Genomic DNA, 20,181 nt, shown 5'->3' on the forward strand with positions numbered 1-20,181 from the left:
GGTTGGTGGTCAAGCCTGATGTTAATGAGATTGAATTTATGGGTTTAATACTACCCAGGGTGAATTTTGGGACATAGTGAGTAATCTTAGCTGTGTTTATCATTGGTCTTGAAGAGAGGTGGAAAAAATGTGTAAGCCAGCACATCTCTGTTTCAGGAAAAATTACACACAGTAGATATCTCAGAGTTATTTGAGGATCAAATGTAAGATTACACATTGTGAAAGTACTTTATAAACCACAAAGCACTAAATAAATTTAATAGATTATTATAGTGGCAAAATAGAGCTAGCAAACATATAACGGAAGAATGGATTGTTCTTTCAACTTCAGTCTCTTGTTGTTTGCTTCTGTAGCTATTGTAGGTTTTGTTTCGTTGTTCCTTTAGAAATGAAAAGAAAAATTATGAAAACGAGAGTGTACTATAAGTCAAAGAGAAAACTAATAATTTCCCCAAAAAATGTTTTAGTCTTTTCTTGAAGTGACGCTTATTGTGTGTAGAATAAGAGGAAGCTAGACAGTGATGGATTTTTTCCTGTTCATAGGGTCAGTTAAGATAGATATTGTAAAATTCTTCCCAGCTGCAATTTAAATTAGGAACGATAGCTTTTTGTTATTTTGTAAAAAGCCATTACATTGTGATGAGTTTTCATTTAAAAACTCATAACTTACAAGATTGAACTTTATTTTAAGATGCAATTCTCTTGGTTACAGATTTTAAAAATACAGCTTTTGAATGGGTTAAGTATAAATGAATAAAGAGTTAAAATGATTTTCCCTGGGAATTCATATGACATATATCAAGTAGTAAATTATATTATGGAATGTAAGCTCCTTTTAAAAACTAAATATTAATCAATTTGATAATATATCTACCTTTAACTTAAAATTGAACATACTTTTTTCAACATTCACAGAGGAGGAAAATAAATGTGTTTGGCATGTCAATTCTAAAGAACTAAAATTGCTGTTAACTTCCATAATCCAAGAGGCTTTAACCATGACGCAGGCTGGAAAAAATATTGGCGCACAAATGCGGTGAAGTGGAGGGAGCTAGAAATTGGTGGAGACGAGGCTAAGGGACCATCCAAGATGGAGGAAAGGACCAAAGATTAAATAGGACTAAAACTCCACTTCCAGGAGTTGGGTGAGGATTAGTTTCAGAACCAGGGACTGAGTCCTTCACTGATACTGGGACAGTAATCTACCTGATGAAATCAAAGACAGAAAGGCGCCTGTTGTCATTATTTCTAATGGTAAAATTAATAGCAGAACACGTCAAGTAAGTACAGGGAGCAACACTAAGCTCAGAAACTTCAGAAATGAAGTTTTGAGTCATCCCACCAGGAAAAGTACTATGACCAGTTGACGTTTTATCTGGAGGTAAAGGGAACATAAAATGTGCAACAGAAGCAGGAACATATAAGTACTGTATACAAGCGCATGACTAGTTGTAGAAAGGAAAACTATAGTTATTATACATTCTGTTTATTAATATAAACTCTTTTATCCTCTTTTTCTTTTACTATTTTATATACAAAGTGTGTATTTGGTGATTTACCTTATTAATTGAAATGTGAAGAGATATCATAAAAGGATAGTGACTGAGCTAATAGAGGAGCATCCATCACTCAGAGATAGATAGAGATGTTTATGGGCAGGGCGGCCATATAATTTATTGTCCTAAAAGGGAAGATGGTAAATTCAAAGGGCATACTAAAATAACAAAAGATATACATTTTATAATATTTGATTTGTGTTCATGAACCTATAAATAGTTCTATTCAAAAGTTATTGTCCAAAATGATTTCTGAAAAATCATGTATCTACACACTTTGAAACAAACAATCCTTTTATTCATATTCTGAACATAAAACTTAACAGAGATGAAATAATTATACTGGTTACATATCCACATACCTTTGTCAGGTTTTAAACTACGATATATATGTTTCTAACAATGTGTTGGGTTGGCCAAAAGTTTGTTCGGGGTTTTCCGTAAGATGCTATGTAACGAAATTTTGGGCAACTCAATATCAGTTGTATTTCTCTAAAGAATGTATTTTTTCAATGTTGTCTTGCTTTCCATTTTTTTAAAACAATAACTTGCAACTACCTCAAAAAGTTGCATTTGATGACTAAAAAACTTCACTTATTTACTTTTTAACATCTTTAGTGGAGTATAATTGCTTTACAAAGGTGTATTAGTTTCTGCTGTATCACAAAGTGAATCAACTCTACATATACATATATCCCCATATCCCCGCCTTCTTGCGTCTCCTTCCCACCCTCCCTATCCCACCCCTGGAGGGGGTCACAAAGCACCGAGCTGATCTCCCTGTGCTATGTGACTGTTTCCCACTAGCTATCTAGTTTACATTTGGTTGTGTATATATGTCCATTGCCACTCCCTCACTTCGTCCCAGCTTACCCTTCCCCCTCCCTGTGTCCTCAAGTCCATTCTCTACATCTGTGTCTTTATTCCTGCCCTGCCCCTAGATTCCTCAGAACCATTTCTTTCTTTTAGATTCCAAATATATGTGTTAGCATATGGTATTTGTTTTTCTCTTTCTGACTTACTTCACTCTGTATGACAGTCTCCAGGTCCCTCTGCCTCACTACAAACACCTCAGTTTCGTTCCTTTATATGGCCAAGTAATATTCCATTGTATATATATGCCACATCTTCTTTATCCATTCATCTGTTGATGGACACTTAGGTTGCTTCCATGTCCTGGCTATTGTAAATAGAGCTGCAATGAACATTTTGGTACATGCCTCTTTTTGAATTATGGTTTTCTCAGGGTATATGCCCAGTAGTGGGATTGCTGGCTCTTATGGTAGTTCTATTTTTAGTATTTTCATGAACGTCCATCCTGTTCTCCATAGTGGCTGTATCAATTTACATTCCCACCAACAGCGCAAGAGGGTTCCCTTTTCTCCACACCCTCTCCAGCATTTACTGTTTGTAGACTTTTTGATGATGGCCATTCTGACCAGTGTGAGATGATATCGCATTGTAGTTTTGATTTGCATTTCTCTAATGATTAATGATGTTGAGCATTCTTTCATGTGTCTGTTGGCAATCTGTATTAGTTCTTTGGAGAAATGTCTATTTAGGTCTTCTGCCCATTTTTGGATAGCGTTGTTTGTTTTTTTCATATTGAGCTGCATGAGTTGCTTGTATGTTCTGGAGATTAATCTTTTGTCAGTTGCTTCATTTGCAAATATTTTCTCCCATTCTGAGGGTTGTCTTTTCATCTTGTTTATCATTTCCTTTGCTGTGCAAAAGCTTTTAAGTTTCATTAGGTCCCATTTGTTTATTTCTGTGTTTACGTCCATTTCTCTAGGAGGTGGGTGAAAAAGGCTCTTGCTGTGATTTATGTTATAGAGTGTTCTGCCTGTGTTTTCCTCTAAGAGTTTGATGGTGTCTGGCCTTACATTTAGGTCTTTAATCCATTTTGAGTTTATTTTTGTGTATGGTGTTAGGGAGTGTTCTAATTTCATTCTCGTACATGTAGCTGTCCAGTTCTCCCAGCACCACTTATTGAAGAGGCTGTCTTTTCTCCACTGTATATTCTTGCCTCCTTTATCAAAGATAAAGTGACCATATGTGCGTGGGTTTATCTCTGGACTTTCTATCCTGTTTCATTGATCTATATTTGTGCTTGTGTGCCAGTACCATACTGTCTTGATCACTGTAGCTTTGTAGTGCAGTCTAAAGTCAGGGAGCCTGATTCCTCCAGCTCCGTTTTTCTTTCTCAAGATTGCTTTGGCTATTCTGGGTCTTTTGTGTTTCCATACAAATTGCGAATTTTTTTGTTCTAGTTCTGTGAAAAATGCCAGTGGTAGTTTGATAGGGATTGCATTGAATCTGTAGATTGCTTTGGGTAATAGAGTCATTTTCACAATGTTGATTCTTCTGATCCAAGAACATGGTATATCTCTCCATCTATTTGTATCATCTTTAATTTCTTTCATCAGTGACTTATAATTTTCTGTATACAGGTCTTTTGTCTCCTTAGGTAGGTTTATTCCTAGATATTTTATTCTTTTTGTTGCAGTGGTGAATGGGAGTGTTTTCTTAACGTCACTTTCAGATTTTTCATCATAAGTGCATAGGAATGCAAGAGATTTCTGTGCATTAATTTTGTATCCTGCTACTTTACCAAATTCATTGATTACCTCTAGTAGTTTTCTGGTAGCATCTTTAGGATTCTCTACATAGAGTATCATGTCATCTGCAAACAGTGATAGCTTTACTTCTTCTTTTCCAATTTGGATTTCTTTTATTTCTTTTTCTTCTCTGATTGCTATGGGTAAAACTTCCAAAACTATGTTGAATAATAGTGGTGCGAGTGGACAACCTTGTCTTTTTCCTGATCTTAGTGGAAATGATTTCAGTATTTTACCATTGAGGATGATGTTGGCTGTGGGTATGTGATATATGGCCTTTATTATGTTGAGGAAAGTTCCATCTATGTCTACTTTCTGGAGGGTTTTTTATCATAAATGGGTGTTGAATTTTGTCGAAAGCTTTCTCTGCATCTATTGAGATGATCATCTGGTTTTTCTCCTTCCATTTGTTAATATGGTGTATCATGTTGATCGATTTCCGTCTATTGAAGAATCCTTGCATTCCTGGGATAAACCCCACTGGATCATGGTGTATGATCCTTTTAATGTGCTGTTGGATTCTGCTTGCTAGGTTTTTTTTTTGAGGATTTTTGCATCTGTGTTCATCAGTGATATTGGCCTGTAGTTTTCTTTCTTTGTGACATCCTTGTCTGGTTTTGGTATCAAGGTGATGGTGGCCTTGTAGAATGAGTTTGGGAGTGTTCCTCCCTCTGCTATATTTTGGAAGAGTTTGAGAAGGATAGGTGTTATTTCTTCTCTAAATGTTTGATAGAATTTTCCTATGAAGCCACCTGGTCCTGGGCTTTTGTTTGTTGGAAGATTTTTAATCACAGTTTCAATTTTAGTGCTTGTGATTGGTCTGTTCACATTTTCTATTTCTTCCTGACTCAGTCTTGGCAGGTTGTGCATTTCTAAGAATTTGTCCATTTCTTCCAGGTTATCCATTTTATTGGCATAGAGTTGCTTGTAGTAATCTCTCATGATCGTTTGTATTTCTGCAGTGTCAGTTGTTACTTCTCCTTTTTCATGTCTAATTCTATAGATTTGAGTCTTTTCCCTTTTTTTCTTGATTGGTCTGGCTAATGGTTTATCAATTTTGTTTATCTTCTCAAAGAACCAGCTTTTGGTTTTATTGATCTTTGCTATCATTTCCTTCATTTCTTTTTCATTTATTTCTCATCTGATTTTTATGATTTCTTTCCTTCTGCTAACTTCGGGGGTTTTTTGTTCTTCTTTCTCTAATTGCTTTAGGTGCAAGGTTAGGTTGTTTATTCGAGATGTTTCTTGTTTCTTAAGGTGGCTTGTATTGCTATAAAATTCCCCCTTAGAACTGCTTTTGCTGCATCCCATAGGTTTTGGGTCTTCGTGTCTCCATTCTCATTTGTTTCTAGGTATTTTTTAATTTCCTCTTTGATTTCTTCAGTGATCACTTCATTATTAAGAAGTGTATTGTTTAGCCTCCATGTGTTTGTATTTTTGACAGATCTTTTCCTGTAATTGATATCGAGTCTCATAGTGTTGTGGTCGGAAAAGATACTTGATACAATTTCTGTTTTCTTAAATTTACCAAGGTTTGATTTGAGACCCAAGATATGATGTATTCTGGAGAATGTTCCATGAGCACTTGAGAAAAATGTGTATTCTGTTGTTTTTGCATGGAATGTCCTATAAATATCAATTAAGTCCATCTTGTTTAACGTATCATTTAAAGCTTGTGTTTCCTTATTTATTTTCATTTTGGATGATCTGTCCATTGGTAAAAGTGGGGTGTTAAAGTCCCCTACTATGCATGTGTTACTGTCGATTTCCCCTTTTATGGCTGTTAGTATTTGCCTTATGTATTGAGTTGCTCCTTTGTTGGGAGCATAAATATTTACAATTGTTATATCTTCTTTTTCGATTGATCCCTTGATCATTATGTAGTGTCCTTCTTTGTCTCTTCTAATAGTCTTTATTTTAAAGTCTGTTTTTCTGATATGAGAATTGCTACTCCAGCTTTCTTTTGGTTTCCATTTGCATGGAATATCTTTTTCCATCCCCTTACTTTCAGTCTGTTTGTGTCCCTAGCTCTGAGGTGGGTCTCTTGTAGATAGCATCTATATGGGTCTTGTTTTTGTATCCATTCAGCCAATCTGTGTCTTTTGGTGGGAGCATTTGGTCCATTTACATTTAAGGTAATTATCGATATGTATGTTCCTATTCCCATTTTCTTAATTGTTTTGGGTTCGTTATTGTAGGTCTTTTCCTTCTCTGGTCTTTCTTGCCTAGAGAAGTTCCTTTAGCAGTTGTTGTAGAGCTGGTTTGGTGGTGCTGAATTCTCCTAGCTTTTGCTTGTTTGTAAAGGTTTTAATTTCTCCATCAATTCTGAATGAGATCCTTGCTGGGTAGAGTAATCTTGGCTGCAGGTTTTTCTCCTTCATCACTTTAAATATGTCCTGTCCGTCCCTTCTGGCTTGCAGAGTTTCTGCTGAGAGATCAGCTGTTAACCTTATGGGGATTCCCTTGTGTATTATTTGTTTTTTTTTCCCTTCCTGCTTTTAATATGTTTTCTTTGTATTTAATTTTTGACAGTTTGATTAGTATGTGTCTTGGCATATTTCTCCTTGGATTTATCCTGTATGGGACTCTCTGTGCTTCCTGGACTTGATTAACTATTTCCTTTCCCATATTAGGGAAGTTTTCAACTATAATCTCTTCAAATATTTTCTCAGTTCCTTTCTTTTTCTCTTCTTCTTCTGGAACCCCTATAATTCGAATGTTGGTGCGTTTAATATTGTCCCAGAAGTCTCTGAGACTGTCCTCAGTTCTTTTCATTCTTTTTTCTTTATTCTGCTCTGCAGTAGTTATTTCCACTAGTTTATCTTCCAGGTCACTTATCCGTTCTTCTGCCTCAGTTATTCTGCTATTGATCCCATCTAGAGTGTTTTTAATTTCATTTATTGTGTTGTTCATCCTTGCTTGTTTCATCTTTAGTTCTTCTAGGCCCTTGATAAATGTTTCTTATATTTTGTCTCTTCTATTTCCAAGATTTTGGATAATCTTTACTATCATTATTCTGAATTCTTTTTCAGGTAGACTGCCTATTTCCTCTTCATTTGTTAGGTCTGGTGGGTTTTTATCTTGCTCCTTCATCTGCTGTGTGTTTTTCTGTCTTTTCATTTTCTTATCTTACTGTGTTTGGGGTCTCCTTTTCGCAGACTGCAGGTTTGTAGTTCCCGTTGTTTTTGGTGTCTGTCCCCAGTGGCTAAGGTTGGTTCAGTGGGTTGTGTAGGCTTCCTGGTGGAGGGGACTAGTGCCTGCATTCTGGTGGATGAGGCTGGATCTTGTCTTTCTGGTGGCAGGTCCACGTCTGGTGGTGTGTTTTGGGGTGCCTGTGGCCTTATTATGATTTTAGGCAGCCTGTCTGCTTATGGATGGGGTTATGTTCCTGTCTTGCTAGTTGTTTGGTATAGGGTGTCCAGCATTGTAGCTTGCTGGTCATTGAGTGAAGCTGGGTGCTGGTGTTGAGATGGAGATCTCTGTGAGATTTTCACCATTTGATATTATGTGGAGCTGTGAGGTCTCTTGTGGACCAGTGTCCTTAAGGTGGCTCTCCCACCTCAGAGGCACAGCACTGACTCCTGGCTGCAGCACCAAGAGCCTTGGCTCAGAATAAAAGGGAGAAAAAGTAGGAAGAAAGAATTAGTAGAAGTAGAAAGAAAGAAAGGAGTAAAGAAAGAAAGAAATAAGGGAGGGAGGGAGGAAGGAGGGAAGGAAGGAAAGAAAGAAAGAGAAGATAAAGTAAAATAAAATAAAGTAAGATAAAATATAATAAAGTTATTAAAATAAAAAAATTATTAAGAAAAAATAAAAAAAAGACGGATTCATAGAACCCTAGGACAAATGGTGGAAGCAAAGCTGTACAGACAAACTCTCACACAGACGCATACACATACACACACACAAATAGAGGAAAAGGCGAAAAAAATCATAAATCTTGCTCTCAAAATCCACCTCCTCAATTTGGGATGATTAGTTGTCTAAAGGAGGGAAGGAAGGAAAGAAAGAAAAAAGATAAAGTAAAATAAAATAAAGTTTTTAAAATAAATAATAATTATTAAGAAAAAAATTTTAAAAAATAATAAAAATCAAACCAAAAAAAACGGACGGATAGAACCCTAGGACAAATGGTGGAAGCAAAGCTATACAGACAAAATCTCACACAGAAGTGTACACATACACACTCACAAAAAGAGGAAAAGGGGAAAAAAATCATAAATCTTGCTCTCAAATTCCACCTCCTTAATTTGGGATGATTCGTTGTCTATTCTTGTATTCCACAGATGCAGGGTACATCAAGTTGATTGTGGAGCTTTAATCCGCTGCTTCTGAGGCTGCTGGGAGAGATTTCCCTTTCTCTTCTTTGTTCTCACAGCTCCCAGGGGCTCAGCTTTGGATTTGGCCCCGCCTCTGCATGTAGGTCGCCAGTGGGCATCTGTTCTTCGCTCACACAGGACGGGGTTAAAGGAGCTGCTGATTTGGGAGCTCTGGCTCACTCAGGCTGGGGGGAGGGAGGGGCATGGAGGGCGGGGCGAGCCTGCGGCGGCAGAGGCCAGTGTGATGTTGCACCAGCCTGAGGCGCGCCGTGCGTTCTCCCCGGGGAAGTTGTCCCTGGATCCCGGGCCTCTGGCAGTGGCAGGCTGCACAGGCTCCCAGGAGGGGGGTGTGGTAGTGACCTGTGCTCGCACACAGGCTTCTTGGTGGCGGCAGCAGCAGCCTTAGCGTCTCATGCCCGTCTCTGGGGTCCGCGCTTTTAGCCGCGGCTCGTGCCCGTTTCTGGAACTCTTTTAAGCAGCGCTCTTAATCCCCTCTCCTCGCGCACCAGGAAACAGAAGGAAGAAAAAATCTCTTGCCTCTTCGACAGGTCCAGACTTTTCCCCGGACTCCCTCCCGGCTAGCCGTGGTGCGCTAACCCCATGCAGGCTGTGTTCACGCCGCCAACCCCAGTCGTCTCCCTGCACTCCGACCAAAGCCCGAGCCTCTGCTCCCAACCCCGCCCATCCCGGAGGGTGAGCAGACAAGCTTCTCGGGCTGGTGAGTGCCGGTCGGCACCGAGCCTCTGTGCTAGAATCTCACCGCTTTGCCCTACGCACCCCTGTAGCTGTGCTCTCCTCTGCGGCTCCGAAGCTTTCCCCCTTCACCACCCGCAGTCTCCGCCTGCGAAGGGACTTTTAGTGTGTGGAAACCTTTACTCCTTCACAGCTCCCTCCCACTGGTGCAGGTCCCGTCCATATCCTTTTGTCTCTGTTTATTCTTTTTTCTTTTGCCCTTCCCAGGTACATGGGGAGTTTCTTGCCTTTTGGAGGTCTGAGGTCTTCTGCCAGCGTTCAGTGGGTGTTCTGTAGGAGTTGTTCCATGTGTAGATGTATTTCTGGTGTATCTGTGGGGAGGAAGGTGATCTCCGCATCTTACTCTTCCCTCATCTTCCCAATTCCTTCTCTCTGCTTACAAAACCTCTTACTCTTCAAAAAGTTACTTCTCATTCATACCTCTCCCTAGCCCCGGGCAACCATCAATCTGCTTTCTGTTTCTGTGAATTTGCTTATCCTGGACAATTCATGTAAATGGTTTCATATAATATGTGACCTTTTGTTTCTGACTCCTTTCGTTTATCATTTATCATAATGTCTGCAAGGTTCATCCATGGTCTCTCAGTTATCCATACTTCATTCCTGTTTATGACTGAATAATATTCCATTGTAAGAATATACCACATTTTGTTTGTCCGTTCATTCAGTGATCGGAATTTTGGGTTGTTTGCATTTTTTGGCTTTTGTGAATAATGCTTCTTTGAATATTTGGGTACAGAGATTTGTTTGAATACAGTTTTTAAGTTATTTTGGTTATATACCTAGGAATGGAATTGCTGGGTCATACGGTAATTCTTGGTTTAAATTTGAGGACCTACCAAACTGTTTTCCAAAGAGGCTGAACCATTTGATATTCTTACCAGCAATGTATGAGGGATCCAATTTCTTCATATCCTCACAAACACTTGTTATTTTCCATTTTTATAACCAACCTAGTGAAATGGTATCCCACTGTGTGTTTTTTGTATACGTTTCCCTAGTGACTAATGATATTGAGCATCTTTTCATGTACTGTTTGGCCACTGGTATATCCTCTTTGTAGAAATGTCTATTCAGGTCCTCATCTCCAACTTATGAGGGAGGCTTTGGATATTGACCTCCTAGGTAAGCTCACTCATTGGTGTATTTATTCAGAGGCCAGTCTCAACACACCATTAACAGATTCCAGAGTTGGACTTGAGGGCACACTGGGGAAGTCTCAGGAGAAAGGAGCTCTAACGTGGGAAAGTGCTGGAGCTGAACACACGTGCTGGGACCAGGGCAGTGAGCTTTCAAGGAACCCTGGCGCGAGGGGCAGGAGGACTCTAGATAAATGAAGCCCACAGACAATCCCCAAATTACGGTTTATTCTTGTACTAACCTTCCTTCATCAGGACTGTTTATAGTCCTTTGGCTACAGGGTTTTTTGTTTGCTTGCTTGCTTTTTATTTTTTAAATTGCCTGAAATACAGTTTGAAGTAGTGAGGAGACAAGTGAATTAAAGGATACTAGGTCTGCCTCAGGCCAGGAAGAGTGGAGCAGTGTGGCCTCTAGACGAATTCAGACCAAGGGTCTATTCCCAGCTCTGTCACAAGTCTTGTGAACTTGAGAAAATTGCAAGTTCATCATCTGCAAAGTGAGTCTGATAAGCCCTATCTTGTAGAGCTGTTGTAATATACGTGATGTTTGTAAAGCACTTGCAACAATGGTCTTTCAAGAATGGCATTTATTACTACGATCACTATGACCCCAGACCATAATACCAACTCTTGGGGATTTTTTTCTTTAATCTCATGAGATGTCAGAAAATACGATACGCAGCACCTTTGGAACGAACAAAACTGCTTAGACCGTGAAACTATGTAAAACTTCCCCATTTGTAAATATGTCATTTGAGTGTAGAGGGACCTCTCCCAGCTGGATGCTACTCGGAGGTTCTAGAATTTGCGCCAAGGACCAACAACTTCCCTCCCAGGTGCCTTTTCATCCAAACCACCCCTAGTTTCATTATAATTTCACCACCACTAAAAATTGTAGCCTTCCTTTGGCGTTCCCCAGATTACACTTAAGGTAAGTAGTAGAACATCCCTTGAAGGGAGTGGCCTCTGGCCCTTTGACCCCAGTGCAAAGAGTGCTATCACAGTGGCTTCTTGACATCTCACTTCAAGGAAGTGTCATCCTTGTTTCTCAGAAACTCCCTGGAGGCGATGGGATTAAAACACCTGGTTTGTGCACTGTGTTCACCTGCACTGGGACAGGAACACGGAAGCCATTTTATTCCTGCCCCGGGTGGAGATTCTCTCTGTTTTACCCACAGTCGCAAAGTAAAAATTCAGGGTAAGCTTCCATTCCAGTCTTGAGTCTGTCAACTCTGAGGCCCACCATCTAAGGGTCCCACCCTCCCCCCCCACAATTCACTCGGCCTCATTTAGCCCACCATCCCGCCTAACTTAAAGTCACCTCCTCGAGGGAACTGCAGTGTCCCAAAGCTCCAGACTTCCTTGCTTCAGAGCATTTACACTTGACTGCTCTCGTCTGGAACCTCCTCTCTTTCTCACCCCTTGTTGTAACTTGCCATTTATTTAGGTCTCAGAGTGTGTCTCACCATCTTGACACGGCAGCAGCTCCTAGGCTCCGAAGGTCTATGGACAGTGGCTCAGTCTTCTTTTTCTTCCCATCCCCAGTTGTGCCACGGAGCCTTCCAAAGAGTAGCTGCTCAATTAATGGTTGGGAATAAGAGTGGCAACGATAAGGATGTCTACTCTATTATTGTTTAATTTCTCTCACAATCTTGAGTAATCTAAGAAAACATCTTTCAGGTTTACAAAAAGAAGCACTAAAAGAATAAAAGAAACCAAAAATGTGCCACCATGTACGCTTTTTCTTTCCTTTTTTTACTTGACCCACATGATTTTACTGCCGAGTCTATTCACAGTTCCATGGAAATCCCTCTTCCATTGCTGTGTTTTCTTGTTCTAGGTCATAAAAAAAAAGGAAGGTTTTTAAATTTGTTTTATGAAATATCAAAACTTTAACTTGTACCTGATAAAAGTAATGAATATGTGATCCATACTGTCACCGGCAGAATGGCGATGTCCTGGGCTCTTGCCCTCCCAAAGAGGAAGAATTCAGTCGAGAGGCGTAGAGCAGTTTTAAGTAGCAAGAGTTCAGTTAAGCAGGGCAAAGGTACGCTCCCGAGAAAGCAGGAGAGCGGGCTGTCTGGAAACCAGAAGCAGCCCCGCGATGGGGTAGGGCTGTGTTTTGTAGAGTGGTGGTCCCTCCCTGTGTCCTGTGTTATTTGACTGACAAATCGATCGACAGCTTTAGGCTATATAACTTTCCTGCTAGTATGCAGCCACTTACCCATAAGCACCCAAGCAGAACCCATGGGGTGGGGCGGGGAAGCAAAAGCCGCGATGCTAAGTTATTACAAGTGAGGCGTAATGAACCCTGGGTTACCTTGAGTCACCTTGTAGGTCTTGGTGCGCCTGCGTCAACCTGTGCTGGCGGTTTTGTCTTGCTTGGTCCTGGTATGGCTGGAAACCTAGCAGTGGTCCTTGACCACGAGAGGGAGGATCTCTGGGCATGCTGCAACCACCAGTGTCCAGGTAGGGGAGGGAAAGGCGAACCGTCCAGGATGGGGCAGGCCCACACATCTGTGACTCGCTCTCCTCACCTTGGCTCTGGGCACCCTCTTCAGATCCTGGGCATGAAACCCCTGCATCACGAAAGCTCGTGGCTGGGTCTCCCTGAGGCTCCTGGCGAGTGCCAGCAGCAGGGAAACTCGGGGGCGGTACCCCAAGAAACAGAAGCGGGGGAGGAGGGCGACTCTTCTATCTCTTCTGCCGCCACCGCCGCCTCAGTGGCCTGGGCACCCTTGAGACTCTGAGTCTCCCCCCGGGCCTGGTGGCGTTTCTCGCGGGCACGGCGCTTGCTCTTCCGGCCCCGAGGCATGATGACACAGGTCAGGGCCAGCAGGCGGGAGTGTGGGCAGGAAGGCAGGCAACGAGGGCACCTGGGGGAGGGACAAGGAGATGCTGTGAGCACCTTCAGCGGGGAGATTCCTCCCTGGCTTTAACCAAGGCCGCCTCTGCAGGGTCCTGGAGGGCACTGCCCGAGGACCCACAGGGCTCCTGTTCTCCTGCTCAGCCTGTCCCCTGAGACCCCTGTGGAGGACGGTAGGGTGAGCCTTGGGCTACAGGCTGCCAGCCTACCTGAGTGTCACTGGGGTGACAGAAGGGGCTGCCAGTGGGACCTTCCGTGTCCTAGGGCGGGGAGTCTGCTCAGTTCATCTTCAGGATCTTTAGGTGGACGGCAGCCAGGGCCTGGGCTTCCTCCCCTCCGTTGCTCTGCCGTTCACACCTCAGTGGTCCCGGGGACCCGTGAGGAGGAAGTGAGTGGTGGCCCAGCTCACCGGCCTGACAGGGGAACACCGTGCTGACAGCTCTGTGGAGTCCTTTCTATCCTGGGATCACTGGGTCCTCAGTCCCTATTCAGTGCTCTCAGCTGGCTTCACGTAGGGCCTGGGACCCATGCTTCTGCCCTCTGATGGCTTTACCTTCAGGCTAAGGGTCTCACCTCCCTTAGACCTGATGTAAAGGAGCCTCGGCCCGACTGCCCTGTCCTGAGCCTTCAAGTGCTGAAAGCAGGGGCAAGGCTAGACTCTTTGTCGTCCCCACAGCTCAGCGGGTGGGGCATGTTCCCCTTAGTCGTCACTCAGGGTTCTCAGTTTGACTCCTGGGAAGGCCTGTGGCTCCTGTCTCTTTACCTGAGGACATGTGCTCATAGAAAGGCCCACCGCTCTCTGAGAGCCAACAGAAGAAAGTGAGGGTAGCCTGATGTCTCACGTCTACCTGTGGTCTCTGAAGGCAGGAAGCCGGGGCCGGCAGATCCAGGCCTTGTTATGCTTGGCTGCGCCGGTCCTCACTCAGGCCCTTCCTCAGTTTGACTCCTGGGAAGACCTGTAATTTCTCCCTCTCTTCACCTATTACTGTCCCCACTTCTCTGTCACCCTGGGAGGAGTTAAGGGTTGCCTCTGCTCGGCCTGACATCTCTCCAGGCGTCTCCCAGGACTGACAGCAGGGGAGAGATGATGTGCTGCCCCCATTGTTATGGTTTTCATGCTCCACTCCAGCCTTAGGTCCTCACCCCAACTCCTAGCACAACCTGGAAATTTCCCCTGTGCTGAGTCAGCCAGCCTCGGAGCAAAGTCCTCACCACCCTGAGGCCCCAGAAGTAGAAGTCAGAGTAGGCCACGTGTAGCCACAGCTATTTCTGTGGGGCTTCTGAGGACTAACACAGAGGGCAAGATTCCCCGGGCTCCGCTCTTCTGGGGTTTGTGACCTCAATAGTCCTCACTCTGTCAGGATCTGGGACTCTTCCCTCTACCGACCTGAGTCCTCCCGAGCCGGAGGCAAGTGGGTGACACATGGAACTACCCCTGCCTGGGGCTTCCCCGGGCCGAAAGGGTGGTGGGGCTATGCGTTTGTTCCTGTCTCTTTTCGGTTGTGCGTTCCCCTTGGTCCTCACTCGGAGTCCTTACGCTGGCTCTTCCCGTGACCTAGAGAGGCCTGTGCTCTCATACTACAGCCTTTACTTCCCTGAGACCACCTAGGAGGATGTGAGGGTTGCCTCACGTGGGCATGACTGCCTGTGGTCACTCCTGGCCGACAGTAACGGAGGGATTCTGTGGCGTCCCCGCTTTTATGACTTGGGTGGTTCCCTAAGTCCTCATGGTCCTCTGCTCGACTCTTGGCATGACCTGGAATTCCTCCCTGTGCTCCCCTGAGGCTGGCCCCTGGGACCAAGTGCCTCATCTACCTGAGACGCTCTAAAAGGAAAGGCGTGGGGCGCATCATGCCAACATTCCTGGATTTGCCAAGGGGAGGTATCCAGTGGCAGGGCTCTGCTCTAGGTGGAGTCCCTTTATCCTCATTTAGAGTCACTAGATTTCCAGTCTCTACTGAGTGAGGCTGTTCCCCATAGACCAAGGCCCTCGCCTCCCCGAGACCACCCCCAGTGGAAAGAGGGGGCAGGTCAGCCAGAAAGCTTTGTCCTGGGCCTCCTGGGGCTGACCTCAGGGGCGGGACTCTGCATTCTCCTCTGTTCTGGAGTGAGTGGTCCTCTTGCTCCTCATTCAGGGTCCTCATCGTGATGCCTGACCAGACCCAGGACTCCACCCTCCACTCCCCTGAAGCTGTGCTCCTCAGCACAAAGGCATTACCTTCTTGGGAATTCTGAATTGGAAGTCAGGATGAACCAGATCTGTCCAAAGCTGTTGGGGTCTTCTGAGGAGCAGGACTTTACAAGGCCCCACTCTTCTGGAGTCAGTGGCCCCTCAGTCCTAACTCTGTTTTCTTACCTTGACTTCAGGTAGCATATGGGACTCCACCCTCCCTACTGTCTGTCTGCCAGCCTCAGGCCAAGGCTTTCACCTTCCTGAGACACCAGAAGGGGAGATAAGAGACCTATTCCCTGGCTACTCCTGCCGGGGGCCTCTGTATGGTCCCCTTTGTTTTGGGGAGTCCACTCATCGGCACCCAGTGTCCTCACCCTGAAGCAAATTAAGGCCTGTTAGGATCTCCTACTTGGGCAGAATTGGAGATGCTGCCACAAGACCAAGGAACTCACCTCCCTGAGAACCTCTCCACCCTTCCCCCGGAGGAAAAGAAGGGGTACCTTCAGACAGACAGCTCTGCGCATGGCCACACAAGGGAGAAAGCAGGGTAGACTTTGTGGGGCCCCCTTCTGTTCTAAGGTCCTCACCTTGAGTAACTATCAGAGGCTAGGACTCCTCCCTCCACTGACCTGAGGACACAGCTCTTAAACCAAGGCTTTTATGTCCCTGAGAAACTTGAAGAGTAAATGAGGAGATGCTGATCTTTTCGGGGTAGCTGACATTGCATATGTAGAAGACCCCATTGTCACCAAATATTTTTCTTTTTATTCATACCATTCACTTATCCAGCGTTACTGTTACTGTATTCCAAAACAGTGCTTTGGGAACAGGGCCCCTTTTATCCCATGAGATACATTTTGGAGTGGTGAGAAGAAAAATGAATTAAAAGACGTAAGGTCTGGCTTAGGCTGGGAGGAGTGGAAGAGTGTAGGCTCTAGACTATTCCAGACCAGGGGACTAGACCCAGCAAGGTCACTTAATCAGTCTTGTGAACTTGAGACACCTGCAAGTTATTCACCTATAAAGGGAGTCTGCTAAATCCTATCCTGCGTGAATGTTGGAATGTTATGTACTACATGTAAAGCAGTGGCATACTCATTAAGCAATATTGGGTTTTTGATGAATGGCAGTTATGATATGATTATTATGAACCCCAAAATACCACCCTCCCATCAGAGGTTATTTTTAATCCAGTAGGTAGCAGAGAATATGCAGTGCACTAGGGCAAAAGAAACAAATACTCACAAATGAGCTAAATCAGTCAAAGTATCTTTCATTTCTACCAAATGAAAGTTTAAACGAAGTAAGGCAAACCACGAGTTAAATGGCTTTTACTCTCTGTTTTCTCCATTTTTTGTTTCTAAATATTTTCTGTGGTTGCCTTTCACATTTCCATGAAAATCTCTATTGCAGTGCCATGTTTTCTACTTCTGGATCATACAGAAAATATAGATGGTTCGTGAATTCCTTTTACATGTACCAAAACTGTAACTTTAGAACTCTTTAAACAGCAGTAAATATGCAAGCAATGTCATTCACGAATTCATATTCTTAAGAAAACACACTATTACAAGAAAAAAACATTAGAAAAAATCTAAATAAATCAATCAATAATATATAGAAGTTACTAGTTTAAAACAGGAAGATAAATAAGATCTATACTTTGTTCCCTCCACCCCTACTACTCTGCACTATTTAGGAGCCTGACTGCTCTCTTCCAAAACAAAGTGAGCAAACTGCCCGCGGCCTCCCCCGCTACATGTGGGAGGAGCTGCGGGCCTTGGCCCTGGAAGGGGTCTGCCCGCAGCAACAGCTGCAGCCCTGGCCGCGGCTCTCACTCCTGCTCTCTCTTCCTCATCTTTCAGAGCCTCCTCATAGAGATCTGGGAAGGCACTGGGGACTGTATCACTGATCTTGGCCACAAACTCCAGCACTTTCATCTTGCTGGTTTCAGCGTGGGCTCTCGGGCCCCACAGGAACTCATAGCATGGAGGATCCCTGTTGGGCACCTGGCGGTACGTCAGGTACTTCTGCTGCACGAAATCTTTGCTGATGAGCCTCGTAGGCTCCCCAAAGATGGAGTGCCTTATCCCAGCATACAAACCCAACTCATTGAGGAATTGCCAGATCTCCTCCTCGGTGGCACGGTTGCCCTTCGTGAAGATCTCGCCCAGGAGAATCATCAGGAGACCAGACGTGGGCAGCCCCGACTCATCACTTGGACTTCCCTCGCTGGGGAGGGCCAGCTTGCTGATGAAGGCATAGGAGTGACTGCTGGGGTCGACTTCCTTCAGCTCGAGGCCAAAGACCACCTCCATGATCTCAGAGGCTCTGCTGAGGATCTCAGGGAAGTGCTTCTCGTACTTGCTTTTGACAGCCTTCAGCAGTGCTGCCTGCGGGATGGGCTCGTTCGCCTTGTACTTCTCCAGCAGGAACAGCACCAACGTCCCGGCCTTCCTGTTCAGAGGATCTCTGCATATGCTGTGAGTGCAAGGTGCTGCCTGGGAGGGACTTTCACTTTTCTCATCTTGGCTCTGGGCACCCTCTTCAGATCCTGGGCATGAAACCCCTGCATCACGAGAGCTAGTGGCCGGGGTTCCCTGAGGCTCCTGGCGAGTGCCAGCAGCAGGGGAGATCGGGGGAGTACCCCAAGAAACAGAAGTTGGGGAGGTGGGCGACTCTTGTATCTCTTCTGCTGGCGCCGCTGCTGGCGCCACTGCTGCTGCTGCCGCCGGCGCCGCCACCGCCGCCGCCTGCACCTCCTCCGCCTCCGCCTCCGCCTCCGCCGCCGCCGCCTCCTCCTCCTCCTCCTCCTCCTCCTCCGCCGCCTCAGTGGCCTGGGCACCCTTGAGACTCTGAGTCTCCCGCCGGGCCCGGTGGCGTTTCCTGCGGGCACGGCGCTTTCTCTTACGGCCTCGACACATGATGACACAGGTCAGGGCCAGCAGGCAGGAGTGTGGGCAGGAAGGCAGGCAACGAGGGCACCTGGGGGAGGGACAAGGAGATGCTGTGAGCACCTTCAGCGGGGAGATTCCTCCCTGGCTTTAACCAAGGCCGCCTCTGCAGGGTCCTGGAGGGCACTGCCCGAGGACCCACAGGGCTCCTGTTCTCCTGCTCAGCCTGTCCCCTGAGACCCCTGTGGAGGACGGTAGAGTGAGCCTTGGGGCACAGCCAGCCAGCCCTGCCTGGGTGGTACGGGGGTGACAGTGGGGGCTGGCAGGGGAGGTAGGTCCCCACGGTTCCCATTCAGAGTCAGGATGACAGTTGGTGGCAAGACCCCCACCCCCACCCCCTCCCCTCTGCTGCTCTGAAGTTGACACCACCATCTTCCACGACACCCAGGAGGAGGAAAGGCGGGAGCGTTCAGCCCACCTCCGAAGGGTCCTGGGACCCTCCCTTCTGCTGCCTGGTGGCTGCCCCTTCAGAACAAAGCTCTAACCTCCCTCGGAACTGGCAGAGGAAAGTACGGGCAGTCTCAGCCTGACAGTCCTTTCTTGGGAGTCTAAGGGTTGACAGGAGGGGACGGGCCATATTCTCTCTTGTCCCTTCTCTTCGGGGTGGGTGACTCCCTTAGTCCTCACTCGGGGTCCTCCCTGGACGGCCGGTGCAGCCTGGAGCTCCCCTCTTGCCCCGAGGGCCATCTGCTCGCACCAGTGCCGGCACCTCCTTGAGTCTCATTCGGAGGCGGTGAGGGTGACCACGCGGCCGCACGTGGCAGAGTTTTACCAGGCCTGCAGCGTGCGGCAGACAGGTCGAGGCCCTGCGGCTGGCGGCCCCACTGGCCCTCACTCAAGGGCTTGGGCTGACTCTTGGGAGTGCTTAGGGACGCGCCTTCTGCTGGCCTGCACCTCCCCTCTCAGACAGCAGCCCTCCCTCCTCCGTGTGTGGCCAGAAGGAAGCGGCTGACAACAGGGGAGGGGTTCTGAGGTGCCCTTGTGACGGGGAGGACGGTCCTCGCCCTGACTCCTTCCGTGCCCTGGAAATCCTCCCTCTGCTGACCTGCGGCCAGCCCCTCAGGACAAGCCCCCTCCTCCCTGGGTCTCCCGCGTCTGTCCGTCCGTCCGCGTTCGCACTGAGGGAGCCCCTCAGTCTTTAGACCTGCCCGGAGGCTCCCAGGCCGACGTCAGGGGCGGGGTCCGCGTGGCCGCCATTCTGGGGTGTGGAGCCCTGCGGTCCCCACGAGGGTCCCGTCCTTCACTCCACAGGGCCTGGGGCGCTCCCTGTACTGAGCTGAGCCAGGGTCCACCAGCCTCAGAGCGAGGCCTTCCTTGCCCGAGACCCCGTGGGGGAAGCGGATGGACTTTGGGCCTAACAGCCAGGCCCGAGCCTCTGGGGCCGAGAGCAGGGGCGGGGTGGGCGGGGCCTGTGTGGCCGCCTCTTTTCGGAGGGAATGCGGATTGGGGGTGTCGGGGGCGTGTCCCCGCACTTCTAACTGGGGTCATCTCATACCTTGACACCTGACAAGACGTGACACTCCTCCCGCGGCTCACCCTCGGTGAACGGCAGCTCTCAAAAATGGCACGGCCCCTGCGCGGTTAGGAGGACGTCACATCCGGTCCTGCGCATCTGGGGTCCAGGAGGACAGCAGGGGCAGGGGCAGGGCCAGGCGGGACGGAGGCGGGGGGGGGGGTGTTTCTGGGGGAGCTTCCCGCAGGCCTGGCACGAGGGCCTTTCATTGACTCTTGGCAGGTCCTGGGACTTTTCCCTCTGCTGAGCTGAGTCAGCAGGCGTCACAGCTTGGCTCTCATTTCTGTCGGCGC

General features: G+C 46.5%; 1 pseudogene; it reads right to left on the bottom strand.

The window, feature by feature from the left end:
• Positions 1-17,112: 17,112 nt before the first annotated feature.
• LOC137216801 (melanoma-associated antigen B2-like) lies at positions 17,113-18,667 on the bottom strand (annotated as a pseudogene).
• Positions 18,668-20,181: the final 1,514 nt, after the last annotated feature.

This window comes from Pseudorca crassidens, chromosome X, assembly GCF_039906515.1.
Source record: "Pseudorca crassidens isolate mPseCra1 chromosome X, mPseCra1.hap1, whole genome shotgun sequence".
NCBI lineage: Eukaryota > Metazoa > Chordata > Mammalia > Artiodactyla > Delphinidae > Pseudorca > Pseudorca crassidens.